We start from the raw sequence: 20,882 nt of genomic DNA on the forward strand, positions 1-20,882 counted from the left end.
CCACGGTGTGTCTTATAATCAGGAGGGACAAAGATACTGCACCCGGGGGAAGAGAATGCCGGTTTCATTCAACATCTATGAATGGTACAAGGGAACTCACCTTGCTGGTATTATCCTGTAAAAAGGTGTAACCGGCATAAGAGGAAGGCCCTAGCCCATACTATAGTTAAACATTCAATAAAGGGAATATAGACAGTCCGGCAGAAAGGACTTATTTAGTATAACCTTGATGGGAAAGGTAACAGGTAGGTCCTGCAGCTCGGGAAGTAGCACTCCCCAAGCGAAAGGACAAACCTGGAAGCTCACCCATGAGGAATTAATTGGGAAATGGCCTATCTTGAGCATATAGCCAAGGGCCATTAGGGGGAATTGTAAGGGATATAAATTGTAGCAGGCAAAAGAGCAGACAGACAGATAGGTGGTCACAACACAATGCTGAAAGTGGTGAACTAATCAGTATTAGGAGGGTCTGAGGAGTTGCCTATATATGTAACACTTGCTTATGTCGGTATAGCACACTTATATCACATTAAAACTCTATGGTTAATCTTAGTAACACTAAAACAGGCGAAGTCAGCAGTTGCTAATTTTGATTAGAAGTCTCTGAGGAAGAGATAAGAAAGTCAGTATTTTGGGAACAGTTACTTTCGGTAACATTCAGACTGTGGCAAAGTGCAAATGATGGACCAACACAATTAAGATATGATGGGAGATGGACAATTGCATGTACCACTCAGAGCCAGCCTGATAAGAGTCGACAAATCAATGTAACTCCGCCGATAGCAATAGACCTATCGATGATTTTGTAGCAGGGTAGCACCTCTCCAAAACCTGTATAAATTATACTCAAAGCCTCTTGTATTTTGAAGGTTCCACGATTGAACTTTCCCTTACATTGCTGGAAATAAAGCCGGTTTTGTTTGTTTACTTCCATGGTCGTTATACGGAGGGCGATGGGTGAGGTGTGGATTACCTGTATCAGGCACTCCGCCCCGAGGGAGAGAAGCATTCCTTTTGCCCCAACAACCACGTACAGTAGATACCTCAAGTCGCTGGAGAAATACCACCAACGATGCCTCCGCAAGATCCTATAAATCCCCTGGGAGGACAGACACACCAACATTAGTGTCCTCGATCAGGCCAACATCCCCAGCATCGAAGCACTGACCACACTCGATCAGTTCCGTTCGGTGGGCCACATTGTCTGCATGCCAGACACGAGACTCCCAAAGCAAGCTCTCTACTCGGAACTCCTTCACGGAAAACGAACCAAAGGTGGGCAGAGGAAACGTTACAAGGACACCCTCAAAGCTTCCCTGATAAAGTGCAACCTCCCCACTAACACCTGGAAGTCCCTGGCCAAAGACCGCCCTAAGTGGAGGAAGAGCATCCGGGAGAGCGCTGAACGCCTCGAGTCTCATCGCCGAGAGCATGCAGAAATCAAGCGCAGGCAGCGGAAAGAACTTACGGCAAACCCTGTCCCACCCTCCCTTACCCTCAACGCCTGTCTGTCCCACCTGTAACAGGGACTGTGGCTTTCGTATTGGATTGTTCAGCCACCTAAGGACTCATTCTAAGAGTGGAAACAAGTCTTCCTCAATTCCGAGGGACTGCCTATGATGATGACAGCCAATCAAGTACTTTTTGCAGTGTAGTCACTGTTGTAATGTGGGAAACGCGGCAGCCAATTTGCACACAGCAAGCTCCCACACACAGCAATGTGACAACGATCAGATAATCTGTTTTTTTGTTATGCTAATACTAGAGGACGTTCCTGTCCTACAAATCGACAACTTCCCATCAGTAAAAAGGAATACATACACTAGTACACTCGCGGCCTTCCGCGAGAGATGGGCGCCGGAGGGACTGGAGTGCATCATCACCCCCGGCAACCAAATTTTACATTGATTTAAGTTACTGTCCAAAGTTTAATTTATTTAATGTGTCAGTCTATCGACTCTGGATCAGTTCCTATGGACTGGAGGGTAGCTAATGTAACACCACTTTTTAAGAAAGGAGAGAGAGAGAAAACGGGTAATTATAGACCAGTTAGCCTAACATCAGTAGTGGGGAAAATGTTGGAATCAATTATTAAAGATGAAATAGCAGCGCATTTGGAAAGCAGTGACAGGATCAGTCCAAACCAGCATGGATTTATGAAATCATGCTTGACAAATCTTCTAGAATTTTTTGAGGATGTAACTGGTAGAGTGGCCAAGGGAGAACCAGTGGATGTGGTGTGTTTGGACTTTCAAAAGGCTTTTGACAAGGTCCCACATAAGAGATTGGTGTGCAAAATTAAAGCACATGGTCTTGGGGGTAAGATACTGACGTGGATAGAGAACTGGTTGGCAGAGAGGAAGCAGAGAGTCGGGATAAACCGGTCCTTTTCAGAATGGCAGGCAGTGACTAGTTGGGTGCCGCAGGGCCCAGTGCTGGGACCCCAGCTATTTACAATATACATTAATGATTTAGATGAAGGAATTGAGTATAATATCTCCAAGTTTGCAGATGACACTAAGCTGGGTGGCGTGTGAGCTGTGAGGGGGACACTAAGAGGCTGCAGGGTGACTTGGACAGGTTAGGTGAGTGGGCAAACGCATGGCAGATGCAGTATAATGTGGATAAATGTGAGGTTATCCACTTTGGTGGCAATAACACGAAGGCAGAATATTATCTGAATACGGCAGATTAGGAAAAGAGGAGGTGCAACGAGACCTGGTTGTCATGGTTCATCAGTCATTGAAGGTTGGCATACAGGTACAGCAGGCAGTGAAGAAGGCAAATGGTGTGTTGGTCTTCATAGCTGGGGGATTTGAGTATAGGAGCAGGGAGATCTTACTGCAGTTGTACAGGGCCTTGGTGAGTCCTCACCTGGAATATTGTGTTCAGTTTTGGTCTCCTAATCTGAGGAAGGACGTTTTTGCTATTGAGGGATTGCAGCGAAGGTTCACCAATCTGATTCCTGGGATGGCAGGACTGACATATGACGAGAGACTGGATCGACTGGGCTTGTATTCACTGGAGTTTAGACGGATGAGAGGGGATCTCATAGAAACATATAAAATTCTGACGGGATTGGACAGGTTAGATGCAGGAAGAATGTTCCCGATGTTGGGGAAGTCCAGAACCAGGCGACTTAGTCTAAGGAAAAGGTGTAAACCATTTAAGACTGAGATGAGGAGAAACTTCTTCATTCAGAGAGTTGTTAACCTGTGGAATTCCCTACCGCAGAGAGTTGTTGATGCCAGTTCATTGGATATATTCAAGAGAGAGTTAGATATGGCCCTTACGGCTAAAGGGATCAAGGGGTGTGGAGAGAAAGCAGGAAAGGGGCACTGAGGTGAATGATCAGCCATGATCTTATTGAATGGTGGTGCAGGCTCGAAGGGCCGAATAGCCTACTCCTGCACCTATTTTCTATGTTTCTATGTTTTTAGTGCCCCGCCCTCCTTTAATCAGGGGGCACTTGATTAAAAAGAAAAAAAGGAATACATAACAAATAAATAGCTGACGCAGGAGCGGAGTGGATATAATCACAGCGAGAGAGTAACTTGCTTATTTATTTATTTATTTGATTTGAATGTGTTTGTTGTTTAAAACCCTGCGATTTTTTTTTATTTTGAGGCGTGGGGTGATTCTTCCTTATTCCCCCCCTCCCCCGCCGCCTTCCCCTCTCTCGCTGCACAAGGGGAGAGGGGAGCGGAGGCGTCGAGCCCAGTGTCTAGCGAAGCGTCAGGCCCCCGCGCGGGCGGGCAGGCTGTCAGCGTGGTCCGCAGGGAGGAGGGACCTCCGACGTCTCCGTCTCTTGCCGAAGCTGAAGGGGCCGGTATTTTCGCCGATTTCCTCGTTGTTGGGATTGTCCTTGGACAGCAGGAACAGAACGTGGAGCAGTCTCTGGGTCGCGCATATGCTCAGCGGGCATCTGGAGTGGGGGCTGAGGCGGTGCCCCGAGCCCTGCTTGTTCCCCTTGACTCGGCTGTGCGGCGTGTGGCTGGAATCAAAACACAAACGGAAAAAAAACACACACACAGTCAGTCAGTCCGTCCGTCGGTGTAACCGTAGACTCTCACAACAACAACAACAGCAGCATTTAATCGCGATTTATTACAAGAGGATTTGAGTACAGCAACAATGACTGAAATCCGGAATCCTCGGGACCGAATCCGTGCCGGATTTGGGGTTTTGCCGGATTTCGGACCTCGGCACCCGCCGAAATGTCCGGTTTTCAGACAATTGCGGTTGTCAGAATTCTGGATTGGGGACGTTGCACCTGTCTAAGAGCAAAGACGCCTTACTGCAATTATACAGGGCCCTGGTGAGACCACACCTGGAGTAGTGTGCACAGTTCTGGTCTCCTTAGCTAAGGAAGGATATACTTGCCGTAGAGGGAGTGCAACGAAGGTTCACCAGACTGATTCCTGGGATGGGGGGATTGTCCTATGAGGAGCGATTGAGCAGACTAGGCCGATATTCTCTTGAGTTTAGAAGAATGAGAGTTGATCTCATTGAAACATACAAATTTCTTACAGGGCTTGACAGGGTAGATGCAGGGAGGCTGCCTGGGGAGTCTAGAACCAGGGGGCACAGTCTCAGAATAAGGGGTCGGCCATTTAGGACTGAGATGAGGAGAAATTTCTTCACTCAGAGGGTGGTGAATCTTTGGAATTCTCTGCCCCAGAGGGCTGTGGAGGCTCAGTCTTTGAGTATATTCAACGACTGAGAGATCGATAGATTTTTGGATTTTAAGGGAATCAAGGAATATGGGGATAGTGCAGGAAAGTGGAGTTGAGGTCGAAGATCAGCCAGGATCTCATTGAATGGCGGAGCAGGCTCGAGGGGCCGAATGGCCGACTCCTGCTCCTAATTCTTCTGTTCTTCGATTGTGAGGGCATCACAGCCATTGGTATTCTGTCCCAGTGCCCACTTTCCGGCCGGGATTAGCGGCTGGCCATCGGGAGCAGGAACGTTGGCCAAAGGGCCCTGTGTGGGATCTTCCTATGCTGTCCGTGCTCAGCGCCACGGCAGACTGTGCCCACACCCCAACCGAACCAATAGGGGGCGTTACACCCGGCAGCCTCAGTAATCGCTGATTACCTGTCATCGGTGCTTTCCTCAGTGTCCTCCGATTTCAAGTTGAGGAATTCTCGAGGGGAGCTGGGGTAATTTTCCAGCACATCCACCCTGGAGTCTTTCAGCTTCTGGAGGAGTGGGAGGAGGGAGGGCATCAGTCTGCAGGCGGGGGAGGGGGAGAAAGGCAAGAGAAAGAAAAATTAGACCCTCCAGTCAGTCTCGACTGTCACAGCACCTTCAATACACAGCTGCACAACCTGACCGAGATATCTGACAGGTCTCACACTCACTGTGCTGGAGTGAGCCACACTGTCAGCTGTGGCTCAGTGGGGAGCACTCTCGTCTCTGAGTCAGAAGGTTGTGGGTTCAAGTCCCACTCCAGGGACTTGAGCACAAAAATCCAGGCTGACACTCCCAGTACAGTGCTGAGCGAGTGCTGCACTGTCGGAGGTGCCGTCTTTCGCGCGAGACATTAAACTGCAACCTGTCTGCTCTCAGGTGGATGTAAAAGACCCCGTGGCACTATTGCAAAGAAGATCAGGGGTTGTTATCCCCAGTGTCCTGGCCAATATTTATCCTTCAATCAACAGAAACAGATTATCTGGATCGTTGTTCACGTTGCTGTTTGTGGGAGCTTGCTGTGCGCAAATTGGCTGCCGCGTTTCCCACATTACAAAAGTGACTGCACTCCAAAAGTACTTCATTGGCTGTGACGCAAGTCCAGTGGTCGTGACAGGTGCTATATAAATGCAAGTCTTTCCACTGTGCTGAATATGTGTTAAATGAGTTTGCACCTGTGCTTCCAGCACTGTGAGCTCACCTTTCTCTCCTACATAAGAATTAGGAACAGGAGTAGGCTATCTAGCCCCTCGAGCCTGCTCCGCCATTCAATAAGATCATGGCTGATCTGGATGTGGACTCAGCTCCACTTACCTGCCCACTCCTCATAACCCTTAATTCCCTTATTGGTTAAAAATCTATCTATCTTTGACTTGAATATATTCAATGAGCTAGCCTCAACTGCTTCCTTGGGCAGAGAATTCCACAGATTCACAACCCTCTGGGAGAAGAAATTCCTTCTCAACTCGGTTTTAAATTGGCTCCCCCGTATTTTGAGGCTGTGCCCCCTAGTTCTAGTCTCCCCGACCAGTGGAAACAACCTCTCTGCTTCTATCTTGTCTATCCCTTTCATTATTTTAAATGTTTCTATAAGATCACCCCTCATCCTTCTGAACTCCAACGAGTAAAGACCCAGTCTACTCAATCTATCATCATAAGGCTCCTTCAAGACACTCCCTAAAACCTCCCTCTTTGACCCAGCCTGTCCTAATATCGGCCGAAGAGGCTCTGGGTCCACTATGTGTTTGATTACACTCCTGCAGAGCGCCTCATGGACTGTTCACCGCGTTAGGTGCGCTGTTGTTGTTTGCAAACAGACCCGAATGTAACAGAGGTGTGCGGCGATCTCTCACCTGTCGGTGTCCTCTGGCCCCTGTGGTTCGCCGAGAGCTCCGGTCTGTAAATACAGCACTGCGACCAGGACAAGCATCAACGCCATGGTCACCCGATCTGAAAACCCACAGGTTGCACCGTTAATCACATTGTACCGGGAGCAGCGTGTTGCGATGGGGAGACGCGGGAACCGGGCCCACGCTGACCCGTCCACCCTTTGCTGAGTGGGAGAGGCTTTCTCCAGCGGATGCGGGAGTCCACGAGGCTCAGGGTCATGGTAACTGCTGCTACGGGCCTCAGCAGCTGGCCGTCCCCAATACTACGCTCCGCAGTTACCCGGGGAACTTTACACATTCTCGTGTGAAAGGTTTGGAGTTCTCCCCAGTGCCCCGCCCCCATCCAATATTTATCCCTCAAGCAACATCACGGAAACAGATGATCTGCTCATTACCTTGTCGCTGTTTGCGGGAGCTTGCTATGTGCAAATTGGCTGCCGCGTTTCCCACATTACAGCAGCGACAGATCAGCCATGAATCTTATTGAATGGCGGAGCAGGCTCAAGGGGCCGAAAATGGCCGACTCCTGCTCCTATTTCTTGTGTTTCTGATGACTGCTCTCCACAAAGTACTTCATTGGCTGTGAAGCGCTTTGTGACGTCCTGAGATGGTGAACGGTCCGGCCCTGCTTCTTGGCGGGGTATCTGCCGGCCCCGACATCCCGACAGCAACCCCCCTCCTCCCACTGTCTCCCACCCCCCACTGTCCCCCTACCCCTCACTCCCCCCTTGCCCCCCAGCCCCACTCCCCCCCCACCCCCCCTACTCCCCAGCCCCCCTCCTCCCACTGTCTCCCTTCCCCCACTGTCCCCCTACCCCCCACTGCCCCCTTGCATCCCCAGCACCACTCCCCCCCTAACCCCTAGCCCGCTCCCCAAGCCCAGACGCTGAGCATCAGGTGAGTCGGTGAGGTTCCAGGCAGACACGTGCACTGTCCAGCAGTGGGCACCAGATGGCAGTGAGGAGCAGAAAGCCCGGCTCACAACACCTGGGTTTGAGAGAGGGACTATGGACAGAAAGAGATAGAGTAGCAGGACTTGCATTGATATAGTGCCTTGCACAAACTCACGACGTCCCAAAGTGCTTTGCAGCCGAGGTAAGGTAAGGGAGGAGTTGGGACATTCCATTGATGATTTGGCCAACCATGTTATGAGACAGATAAGAAGTACTTTTGAAATGTTATCACTGTTTTAACATGTGTCACCTCTCTTGCATTAAACTATAAAGATTGTCAACACACCTTCACCGCCATTGTCGCGTGATTTATGGTCAATGATTGCTCAACGTGAACAATATACAATGTTCCTATTTAAACTCCAATAATTCCCTGGCAGCTGTGAGTGAGTCCATTGCAAGGCATGGTTACTGCACTGGCAAACTCACCCAGCAATCTCACCTGGTAAATGGAATTGCAGTGAGGGGATAACCCACATCAACAGGACAGTGTAGAGGGAGCTTTACTCTGTACCTAACCCCGTGCTGTACCTGCCCTGGGAGTGTTTTATGGGACAGTGTAGAGGGAGCTTTACGCTGTATCTAACCCGTGCTGTACCTGCCCTGGGTATGTTTGATGGGACACTGTAGAGGGAGCTTTACTCTGTATCTAACCCAGTGCCGTACCTGCCCTGGGAGTGTTTGATGGGACACTGTCGAGTGAGCTTTACTCTGCATCTAACCCTGTGAGGTGCCCTGTGGTTGAGTAGCCTACTCAGATCGGGACTTGGCTGCGAGGTGCCCCGTGGTTGAATAGCCTCTCCGGATCGGGCTCGGCTGCGAGGATGCTCACGGTTGAATAGCCCAGCAGCGCTCACCAGCTAATGCTCACCTGTCAGAGATAACACCGGCGCGATATCCGACAGGGCGTTCTGGTCTCGCAGACCAAAGCAGCCTCCCTCCTGGCGTGAGACCGGTGTCATTGGGGGGTGGTGGGGGGGTTGCCCCATGGCTCAGCCCGAGCCCTCCATAACCAGCATCCACACACAGTCATCTTTTCAGCTCAGATCCCTGCAGAGAGATCAGGAACTGGAACCCTAGCTGATATTTCCATCCCCTTCACTCATTCTCCTGCCCCCAACCCCAGCTAACTCAGCGCAGACTGGGAACGAAACCCGGGGACTCTCAGCTGTGCCTTTAGGAAACGTAGATATTAAATACGATGAACGAGTTATAATCTAACGGATATCAATTTAAAAATAAACATAAAGCACCTACCCGATTTCATCTGGTGTCGCTGGAACAACAGACTCTGCAAGTTATCGATTCAGTGCCGGCACTTGCTCAGTCTGAGGGTCCCTCGGTCTCTACCTCTGCTGTCTCGTGCTGTGGCCTTAAAGCTTTATGCCATTGAAAGAGGGCGGGTACTACTCGTCTCTCTCACACACACAGATAGTCACACGTAGCAGTAATTTAAATGCATCCTGTTCCATTTCATCAGGTGGGTAGAAAGACACATTGGTCCTCACAGCAATGACGTCAGCAAACGGCCATTTCACGTTATACCGATTTCACTGTTGAAGCTTCGACAGAGCAGCAGCCAGCGGCTTATTGAATAAAGGGAAAAAACTTGCATTTATATAGCGCCTTTCACAACCTCAGGATGTCCCAAAGCGCTTTACAGTCCAATGAAGTACTTTTGAAGTCACTGTTGTAATGTGGGAAACGCGGCAGCCAATATTCAGCAAGGTGGATGCAGAGAGGGATGTTTCCCCTTGTGGGGCGATCCAGAACTGGGGGGCTATAGTTTCAGAATAAGGGGCCGCCCACTTAAAACAGAAATGAGGAGGAATTTCTTCTCTCAGAGGGTTGTAAGTCTGTGGAATTCTCTGCCTCCGAGAGCCGTGGAGGCTTGGTCATTGAATGTATTGAAGGTGGAGATAGACAGATTTTTGAACGATAAGGGAGTCAAGGGTTATGGGGAGCGGGCGGGAAAGTGGAGCTGAGCCCAAGATCAGATCGACCATGATCTTATTAAATGGCGGAGCTGGCTCGAGAGGCCGAATGGCCCACTTCTGCTCCTATTTCTTATATTCTTATGCGCACAGCAAGCTGCCACAAACAGCGGTGTGATAAATGAGCAAATAATCTGTTTTTGTTATGTTGATTGAGGGATAAATATTGGCCCAAGGACACCGGGAATATCTCCCCTGTTCTTCTTCAAAATAGTGCCATGGGATCTGTTACGTCCCATCTGAGAGAGCAGGTGGGCCCTCGGTTTAACGTCTCATCCGAAGGATGGCACCTCCGACAGTGCGGGGCCCAACAAACAATAGTAGTGAGGTTGGGGATGGCATCAAACAAGAAATTAGGGATGCGTGCAATAAAGGTACAGCAGTTATCATGGGCAACTTTAATCTACATATAGATTGGGCTAACCAAGCTGGTGACAATGCGGTGGAGGAGGATTTCCTGGAGTGCATTAGGGATGGCTTTCTAGACCAATATGTCGAGGAACCAAATAGACAGGTGGCCATTCTAGACTGGGTGTTGTGTAATGAGAGAGGACTAATTAGCAATCTTGTTGTGCGAGGCCCCTTGGGGAAGAGTGACCATAATATGGTAGAATTCCTTATTAAGATGGAGCATGACAATGTTAACTCAGAGAAGGGTCCTGAACTTAAGGAAAGGTAACTTCGATGGTATGGGACGTGAATTGGCGAGGATAGACTGGCAAATGATACTTAAAGAGTTGACGGTGCATAGGCAATTGCAGACATTTATAGATTACATGGATGAACTTCAACAATTGTACATCCCTGTCTGGAGTAAAAATAAAATGGGGAAGATAGCTCCCTGAGGACTGGGAGAAATTTAAAATTCAGCAGAGGAGGACAAAGGGTCTAATTAAGAGGGGGAAAATAGAGTGAGAAGAAGCTTGCTGGGAACATAAAAACTGACTGCAAAAGCTTCAATAGATATGTGAAGAGAAAAAGATTAGTGAAGACCACGTAGGTCCTTTGCAGTCAGAATCAGGTGAATTTATAATAGGGAACAAAGAAAGAGCAGACCAATTGAACAAATACTTTGGATCTGTTTTCACTAAGGAAGACACAAATAACCTTCCGGAAATACTAGGGGATCGAGAGTTTAGCGAGAAGGAGGAACTGAAGGAAATCCTTATTAGTCAGAAGTTTTGTGAGGGAAATTGATGGGATTGAAGGCTGATAAATTCCCAGGGCCTGATAGGCTGCATCCCAGATTACTCAAGGAAGTGGCCCTAGAAATAATGCATGTACTGGTGATCATTTTCCAACATTCTATCGACTCTGGATCAGTTCCTATGGACTGGAGGGTAACTAATGTAACACCATTTTTTAAAAAAGGAGGGAGAGAGAAAACAGGGAATTATAGACTGGTTAGCCTGACATCGGTGGTGGGGAAAATGTTGGAATCAATTATTAAAGATGAAATAGCAGCTCATTTGGAAAGCAGTGACAGGATCGGTCCAAGTCACCATGGATTTATGAAAGGGAAATCATGCTTGACAAATCTTCTAGAATTTTTTGAGGATGTAACTAGTAGAGTGGATGGGAGTATTTGGTATATTTGGACTTTCAAAAGGCTTTTGACAAGGTCCCACACAAGAGATTAGTGTGCAAAATTAAAGCACATGGTATTGGGGGTAATGTATTGATGTGGATAGAGAACTGGTTGGCAGACAGGAAGCAAAGAGTAGGAATAAACATTTCCTTTACAGAATGACAGGCAGTGACCAGTGGCATGCCACAGGGTTCAGTGCTGGGACCCCAGCTATTTACAATATACATCAATGATTTAGATGAAGGAATTAAATGTAATATCTCCAAGTTTGCAGATGTCACTAAGCTGGGTGGTGGATGTACAGCGAAGGTTCACCAGACTGATTCCTGGGATGGCAGGACTGACATATGAGGAGAGACTGGATCAACTGGGCCTGTATCCACTGGAGTTTAGAAGACTGAGAGGGGATCTCACAGAAACATATAAAATTCTGACGGGATTGGACAGGTTAGAGGCAGGAAGAAGAATGTTCCTGTTGCTGCGGAGTTCCAGAACTACGGGTCACAGTCTAAGAATAAGGGGTAAGCTTAGGACCAAGATGAGGAGAAACTTCTTCTCTCAGAGAATTGTGAACCTGTGGAAATCTCTACCGCAGAAAGTTGTTGAAGCCAGTTCGTTAGATTATATTCAACAGGGAGTTAGATATGGCCCTTATGGCCAAAAGGATCAAGGGGTATGGAGAGAAAGCAGGAAATGGGTACTGAGGGAATGATCAGCCATGATCTTATTGAAAGGTGGCGCAGGCTTGAAGGGCCGAATGGCCTACTCCTGCACCTATTTTCTATGTTTCCCTCAGCACTGTGCTGGAAGTGTCAGCCTGGCTTTTGTTCTTTTAAAGGTCGCTTTTGTTGCATGTACATATAGTGAGCAACAGAGGGCAGCACTGAGAGGGGAACCGGGACAAGGTGACATTCCTTCTCTTTCTCTGTAGCATTTAATACAACGTGTGAGGGGTTCACTGCTGGGTGGGGGAACCTTCCTCTTGCTAAAGTCAGCAGAATTCTCTCAGCTTTTGGAACGTGCTTAACATGATTCCATTCAGAGACATTAGAACAGAGTGGCTGAGCATTTAAAAAAAAGACTTGCATTTATATAGCACCTATCATGACTATTGGATGTTACAAAGTGCTTTACAGCCAATGAAGTACTTTTGGAGTGTAGTCACTGGTGTAATGTAGGAAACGCAGCAGCCAATTTGCACACAGCAAGCTCCCACAAACGGCAATGTGATAATGACCAGATCTTCTGTTTTATTGATTGAGGAATAAATATTGGCCCCAGGACACCGGGGATACCACCCCTGCTCTTCTTCAAAATAGCACCACAGGATCTTTTATGTCCACCTGAGAGGGCAGACAGGGCCCCGGTTTAATATCTCATCTGAACGACAGCACCTCCAGCAGAACAGCACTCCCTTAGCACTACACTGGGCACGTCAGCCTTAATATTTTTGCTCTCGAGTCACTGGAGTGAGACTTGAACCCACAACCTTCTGACTCAGAGGTGAAGGTGCTGCTCACTGTGCCACAGTTGACACTGCTGTGTCTGTGCTGAGCACTTGAACAAAGCAGGCTGATCTGAGAATGCCGACATTGGTTTGTGAACGGTTTCAAGTCTCATCCGAAAGGCAGCACCTCCACCAGTGCAGCCCTCCCTCAGCACTGCACTGGAGTAGGGAGTTGGTTAAGAGGTAAGAGCCAGAGATTAGGGATAATGGGTATGTACTCCAGTTGGCAGGATGTGACAAGTGGTGTGCCCCAGGGATCTGCGCTGGGTACCTTCAGCTTTTCACTATAATTATACAGCAGACATTTCAAATTGCTGGAGAAGTACCATCAGCGCTGACTCCACAAGATCCTGCAAATCCCCTGGGAGGACAGACGCACCAACGTTAGTGTCCTCGATCAGGCCAACATCCCCAGCATCGAAGCACTGACCACACTCGACCAGCTCCATTGGTCGGGCCACATCGCCCGCGTGCCCGACACGAGACTCCCAAAGCAAGCGCTCTACTCATGCCGGGAATGTGTGAAACGGTTTTGTGGGATCCAGTGGGAGAACATGTTGGAAAGTCAGAACTTGTGAAAGAATAGTTGGGATGGACGCAGGAAAAGCACTTCGTGGTTCAGTAACATGCTGGGGTTTTTCCCAGAGAGGTTACTGGCATCAGACATATCGCAATGCTGATGGTATATACCTGGCTTGTCAGAAATCTTCTGGCACCTATGCTGAATGGTTTAAGGGAGAGAGTTATGAAATGAGACTGCATGGAAACTTAATTGGGAAATTTTAAATCAGGAAGTTACGATTGGCATCGGGGTCGGTCTTTGTTGTTTTTAATCTAAAGATTTGGACAAGGGTTTTGTCATGTCTGTAGACCATGTATACTAACTGTATAGTCACATAAGGTGTACCACCAGAGGGCACTGCAGTGGGAGACCTGAGGGTCACCTGCCTAGGTGTGCAGGGCCCAATATAAAAGGCTGCCCACCATGCTTGTTCCTCACTCTGGAGTTACAATAAATGGGACTAAGGTCACAACAGCTCAAGTCCAATACTAGACCTCGTGGAGACATTCATGAGAGTATTAAAGGCATAACACGAACAATTGAAAACACCGGCACAGACATGAGGGAACGTGTGACGTCAAAAAAAACTGGTCTAGAAAAATCGTAACTAAGTCAGTTACGCCGGCGCACAGCGCAGGGGGAAACTTTGAAAAAATTAAATACGCCCAAAATAGCAGCCTGCTCCAAAAAAACGGCGCAAATCGCTGGGGAAAATTGAGCCCATTGAAAGTACAAAATATAAAACCAGATAGTAAGAGTTTCTACAGGTACATAAAAAGGAAAAGAGTGGCTAAAGTAAATGTTGGTCCCTTAGAGGATGAGACTGGGGAATTAATAATGGGGAACAGGGAGATGGCAGAGACGTTGAACAAATATTTTGTATCGGTCTTCACGGTAGAAGACACTAAAAACATCCCAATAGTGGATAATCAAGGGGCTATAGGGAGGGAGGAACTAAATACAATCACTATTATGAAAGAAGTAGTACTCATTAACATAATAATGGGACTAAAGGGGGACAAGACCCCGGGACCTGATAGCTTGCATCCCAGGATCCTAAAAGAAGTGGCTGCAGAAATAGTGGATGCATTGGTTGTAATCTACCAAAATTCCCTGGATTCTGGGGAGGTCCCAGCTGATTGGAAAACCGCAAATGTAACACCCCTATTTAAAAAAGGAGGCAGATTGAAATCAGGAAACTATAGACCAGTTAGTCTAACATCTGTGGTTGGGAAAATGCTGGAGTCCATTATTAAGGAAGCAGTAGCGGGACATTTGGACAAGCATGATTCAATCAAGCAGAGTCAGCTTGGTTTTATGAAAGGGAAATGGTGTTTGACAAATTTGCTGGAGTTCTTTGAGGATGTGACGAGCAGGGTGGATAAGGGGGAACCAGTGGATGTGTTGTATTTGGATTTCCAGAAGGCATTCGATACGGTGCCATATAAAAGGTTACTGCATAAGAGAAAAGTTCACGGGGTTGGGGGCTATATATTAGCATGGATAGAGGATTGGCTGACTAACATAAAACAGAGGGTCTGGATAAACAGGTCATTTTCTGGTTGGCAAACAGTAACTAGTGGGGTGCCGCAGGGATCGGTGCTGGGTCCTCAACTATTTACAATCTTTATTAATGACTTGGATGAAGGAACCGAGTGTAATGTAACCAAATTTAATGATGGTACAAAGATAGGTGGGAAAGCAAGTTGTGAGGAGGACGCAAAGAATGTGCAAAGAGATATAGACAGGCGAAGAGAGTGGGCAAAAATTTGGCAGATGGAGTAAATTGTGGGAAAATGTGAGATAATCCACTTTAGTGATTTGTGTACTCGGACCCTGAATCTCTCTGCACCTCCACAGTTCCTAGCTTCTCACCATTTAGAAAATACCCTGATCTATCTTCCGTGGGTCCAAACTGGATGGCCTCGCACTTCTCCACACTGAACAGCATCTGCCACAGCTTTGCCCACTCACTTGATCCCTCAATGTCCCTTTGCAATGTTCTGCTCACATTGACACATAGAAACATAGAAAATAGGTGCAGGAGCAGGCCATTCGGCCCTTCGAGCCTGCACCACCATTCAATAAGATCATGGCTGATCATTCACCTCAGTACCCCTTTCCTGCTTTCTCTCCATACCCCTTGATTTCTTTAGTCATAAGGGCCATATCTAACTCCCTCTTGAATATATCCAATGAACTGGCATCAACAACTCTCTGCGGTAGATAATTCCACAGGTTAACAACTCTCTGAGTGAAGAAGTTTCTCCTCATCTCGGTCCTAAATGGCTTACCCCTTATCCTTAGACTGTGTCCCCTAGTTCTTGACTTCCCCAACATCAGGAACATTCTTCCTGCATCTAACCTGTCCAGTCCCGTCAGAATCTTTTATGTTTCTTTGAGATCCCGTCTCATTCTTCTAAACTCCAGTGAATACAGGCCCAGTTGATCCAGTCTCTCCTCATATGTCAGTCAGCCACGATTTACGGAGGCTCCTAACTGGGAGTCGTCAGCAAACCTGGATGTACGGCGCTCTGTTCCTTCATCTGAGTTACTTATTGAAACTATAATTGATTCATTCAGGATGTTAGCGACGAGCAGATCCTATTATGTGACGGGAGGCTCCAGCACGTCCTGTTATTTAGCGCAGGGCCCGGTTCCCACAGTCGGTTAGCAAATGAATCACAGACCGATCCACAATTTACAAAGGGATATAGACAGGCTAAGTGAGTGGGCAAACATTTGGCAGAAGGAGTACAATGTGGGAAAATATGAGGTTTATCCATTTAGGCAGAAAAAATAGAAAAGCAAATTATAATTTAAATGGAGAAAAATTGCAAAGTGCTGCAGTACAGAGGGACCTGGGGGTCCTTGTGCATGAAACACAAACAGTTAGTATGCAGGTACAGCAAGTAGTCAGGAAGGCAAGTGGAATGTTGGCCTTTATTGTGAGGGGGATGGAGTGTAAAAGCAGAGAAGTCCTGATACAACTGTACAGGGTATTGGTGAGGCCACACCTGGAGTACTGCGTACAGTGTTGGTCTCCGTATTTAAGCAAGGATATACTTACACTGGAGGCTGTTTAGAGAATCTTCACGAGGTTGATTCCGGAGATGAGGGGGTTGACTATTGAAGATAGATTGAATAAGTTGGGCCTTTACTCATTGGAGTTCAGAAGAATGAGAGGTGATCTTATCGAAACATATAAAATAATGAGGAGGCTCGACAAGGCGGATACAGAGAGGATATTTCCTCCCTCATTATTGCCACTCCAACAGTGCAGCGGTCCTTCAGTACTGTCCCTTCGACAGCGCAGTGCTCCCTCAGTACTGCCCCTCCGACAGTGCGGCGCTCCCTCAGTACTGCCCCTCCGACAGTGCAGTGCTCCCTCAGTACTGCCCCTCCGACAGTGCAGCGGTCCTTCAGTACTGCCCCTCCGACAGTGCAGTGCTCCCTCAGTACTGCCCCTCCGACAGTGCAGCGCTCCTTCAGTACTGCCCCTCCGACAGTGCAGTGTCCCTCACTCCACTGCAGCCCGTGTTTTTTTAAAATTTCAAAATATACTTTATTCATGTAAAAATTTGTACAGTACATTCAAAAGCAGTTCAGTACGTTTAGCTGCGGTCAGCAATCCCATACACTCCATTTGGGTGCTGACGGCAGTTCCGTTCGATACATTTCCTTGCTTTTCATTTCAAGTACAATTCGGTCCAATACGGGATACATTGTAATACATTCAAACAAATTACATTACATGTGTCACTATACAGTACACGGAATGGGTGACGGTACATTTACATTTTTTTTCAACGTGCATTACGCAACAGACCTTGCATTGTACATGGCACTCCATAGGTGTTTACTGACCATGGTGCTCCATGTACACAAAAAAAAAGTTACAAGTACGGCCCGAGGGGGGTTTGTACTAATTCCTGCCCCTGGGTTTACCGTGACGGAAGGGCTTTAAACTGTGGCCCTTCCCCACCGTGCCTTTGCGGCGACTGCACCAATTTTAAGTGCGTCCCTCAGCACGTAATCCTGGATCTTGGATTGCGCCAGTCTGCAACACGCAGACGTGGACATCTCCTTGCTCTGGAAGACCAGCAAGTTTCGGCAAGACCAAAGAGCGTCTTTGACCGAGTTGATGGCCCTCCAGCAGCAGGTGATGTCTGTCTCGGTGTGTGTCCCTGGGAACAGCCCGTAGAGCACAGAGTCCTGTGTTACGGAGCTGCTCGGGATGAACCTCGACAGCAACCACTGCATCTCTTTCCAGACCTGCCTTGCGAAGGCGCAATCCTGAAGGAGATGGGTGACAGTCTCGTCCGCCCCGCAGCCGTCTCTGGGGCACCGTGCCGTGCTGCTGAGACGTCGGCTGTGCATGAAAGCTCTGACGGGTAAGGCCCTCCTCACCGCCAACCAAGCTACGTCTTGGTGCTTGTGTGAAAGCTCTGGCGATGAGACGTTCTGCCAAACGAGTTCGACAGTCCGCTCAGGGAACCACCCGACAGGGTCCACCCTCTCCTTTCGTAGGGCGTCCAGGACCTTACGTGCTGACCACTGTTTTATGGCCTTGTGGTCAAAGGGGTTTTTTGTGAAAAACTTTTCCACGAAGGACAGGTGGACAGGCATGGTCCAACTGGTGGGGGCGTTTCGCGGCAGCATGGCCAGACCCATCCTTCGCAACACCGGGGACAGATAGAACCTCAGCACGTAGTGACACTTGGTGTTTGCGTACCGGGGGTCTGTGCACAGCTTGATGCAGCCGCACACAAAGGTGGCCATCAGGATGAGGGCCACATTCGGAACGTCCTTTCCTCCACTGTCCAGAGATTTGTACATCGTGTCTCTGCGGACATGGTCCATTTTGGACCTCCAGACAAAGTGGAAGACGGCCCGGGTGACTGCCGCGGCTCAGGAGCGTGAGATGGGCCAGACCTGTGCCACGTGTAGCAACCCCGAGAGCACCTCACTCCTGATGACCAGGTTCTTTCCTGCCATGGAGAGGAAGCACAGCTTCCACCATCCCAGTTTTTGCTTCACTTTGGCGATACGCTCTTCCCAGTTTTTGGCGCATGCCCCGTCCGCTCTGAACCATATTCCCAACACCTTCAGGTAATCTGGCTTAACGGTGAAGGGAATAAAGGATCGGTCGGCCCAGTTGCCAAAGAACACGGCCTCGCTTTTGCTGCGATTGACCTTTGCTCCCGAGGCCAGTTCAAACTGGTCGCAGATTGTCAGCAATCTGCGGACCGACTGCGGATCCGAGCAAAAGACGATGACGTCATCCATGTACAGGGAGGTCTTGACCTGAGCGCCTCCGCTGCCTGGGATCGTCACCCCTCTAATGCCCGCATCCTTCCTGATGGACTCGGCAAAGGGCTCGATACAACACACAAACAAGACAGAGGAGAGGGGACAGCCTTGCCTGACTCCAGATCTGATCGGAAAGCTTTCAGTTTCCCACCCGTTGATTAGAACTGCACTACTGATGTCTGTGTAGAGCAGTTGGACCCAATTGCGGATACCCTCCCCAAACCCCATTTTGGAGAGCACGTGCATCAGGAATGTGTGTGATATCCTGTCAAAGGCTTTCTCCTGGTCTAAGCTGATTAAGCTGGTGTCCACCCTCCTGTCCCGTATGTAGGCGATCGTATCCCTGAGTAGCGCGAGGCTATCAGAGATCTTCCTGCCGGGGTCAGTGCAGGTCTGGTCCGGGTGAATCACCAGCTCAAGAGCAGACTTGACCCTGTTGGCGATGACCTTTGACAGGATCTTGCAGTCCACATTGAGCAGCGAAATGGGCCGCCAGTTTTTGATTTCCTCCCTCTCCCCCTTCTGCTTGTAGATGAGGGTGATGATGCCTTTCCTCATCGATTCTGACATGCTGCCGGCCAGAAGCATACCCCCGTACACTTCCAGCAGGTCTGGGCCCATCCAGTCCCACAGAGCTGAATACAACTCGACCGGTAAGCCGTCGCTTCCGGGAGTTTTATTCGTCTCAAAGGACCGGACGGCCTTTGTCATCTCGTCCAGAGTTAACGGGTGGTCCAGACTCTCCCGCTCGCTGTCGTTTAGGACCTCCATGATAGACGACAGGAAAGACTGGGAGGCCGCGCGGTCTGTGGGCTTGACGTCAATCAGCCTGGCATAGAAGGATTTGCTGATCCTCTGCACGTCAGGCTGCGAAAACGTCACAGAACCTTCTTCTTCCTTTAGGCTGGTGATCACAGAGCTCCCCCTGTGTACCTTTTGGAAGAAGAAGCACGAACACGTCTCATCCTGCTCGACGGAGCGGACTCTGGAGCGGAAAATGATTTTGGAGGACTCTGAGGCAAAGAACGAGGCTTGCTGGCCCTTCACCTCTTCGAGTTCCTCCGCGACATCGACCCCAATCGACAGGAGCAGGTTTTGCATATTCGTCTGGAGTTGGGACAATTCCCTCTGTCTCCCTCTCGCCTCCTGAACACCTTTGAGGATGAAGAACCTCTTGATTATTTCCCACCAATGCATCGGGGAATCGCAGAGGGGCTTTACGGTTCTCCAACCTTTGTAATCCCTCTTTAGTTCCTCAACGTTTTCCAGAGTCAACAGTTTCACGTTCAGCTTCCATATCCCTCTGCCAACTTTCTGGTTTTCCTGTGGGCGACAGTCGGCCAGTAGGAGGCAGTGGTCAGAGAAGAACACCGGCGTGACGTTGGTGGATCTGACCTTGAGCGTGTGGGACACAAACAGGAAGTCTATTCTGGAACGGACGGACCCGTCTGGTCTCGACCAGGTGTATCTGAGCGGTGCTCCGTCTGCAGGGTTGCTGAAGACGTCGCACAGCTTGGCGTCTTTTACTGCGTCCACTGCAGCCCGTGTGGTGAAGGTGCTCCCACAGTGCTGTAGGGCGGGAGTTCCAGGGTTTTGACCCAGCGACGATGAAGGAATGGCCGATATATTTCCAAGTCAGGATGGTGCATGACTTGGAGGGGAATGTGGAGGTGATGGTGTTCCCATGCGCCTGCTGCCCTTGTCCGTGGGTTTGGGAGGTGCTGCCGAAGAAGCCTTGGCGAGTTGCTGCAGTGCGTCTTCTAGATGGTACACACTGCAGCCAGGGGGCGCCGGTGGTGGAGAGAGTGAATGTTGAAGGTGGTGGGTAGCGTGCCGATCAAGCGGGCTGCTTTGTCCTGGATGGTGTCGAGCTTCTTGAGTGTTGTTGGAGCTGCACTCATCCAGGCAAGTGGAGAGTATTCCCTCACACTCCTGACCTGTGCCTTGTAGATGGTGAAAAGGTTTTTATCTTCCAGTTCTAGTTCTTCAATCTCTCTTATTCCCAATCCACCTTTGCTTCTTGGGAATTAGCACGTGTTCATGCCATCCGGAAGGAGATTCCTCTCACCTTCCTGACCATTCTTACATCCTTATGTCCTTAGCTCTAGAAGTGTCAGCTGTGACTCAGTGGGAAGCACACTCACCTCTGAGTCAGAAGGTTGTGGGTTCAAGCCTCTCTCCAGGGACCTGAGCACATAAATCCAGGCTGACACTCCCAGTGCAGTGCTGAGGGAGTGCTGCACTGTTGGAGGTGCTGTCTTTGGATGAGATGTTAAACCGAGGCCCCGTCTGTCCGCTCAGGTGGATGTAAAAGATCCCATGGCACTATTTTGAAGAAGAGCAGGGGAGTTATCCCCGGTGTCCGGGGGCCAATATTTATCCCT

Source organism: Pristiophorus japonicus, chromosome 19 (assembly GCF_044704955.1).
Source record: "Pristiophorus japonicus isolate sPriJap1 chromosome 19, sPriJap1.hap1, whole genome shotgun sequence".
Lineage (NCBI taxonomy): Eukaryota > Metazoa > Chordata > Chondrichthyes > Pristiophoridae > Pristiophorus > Pristiophorus japonicus.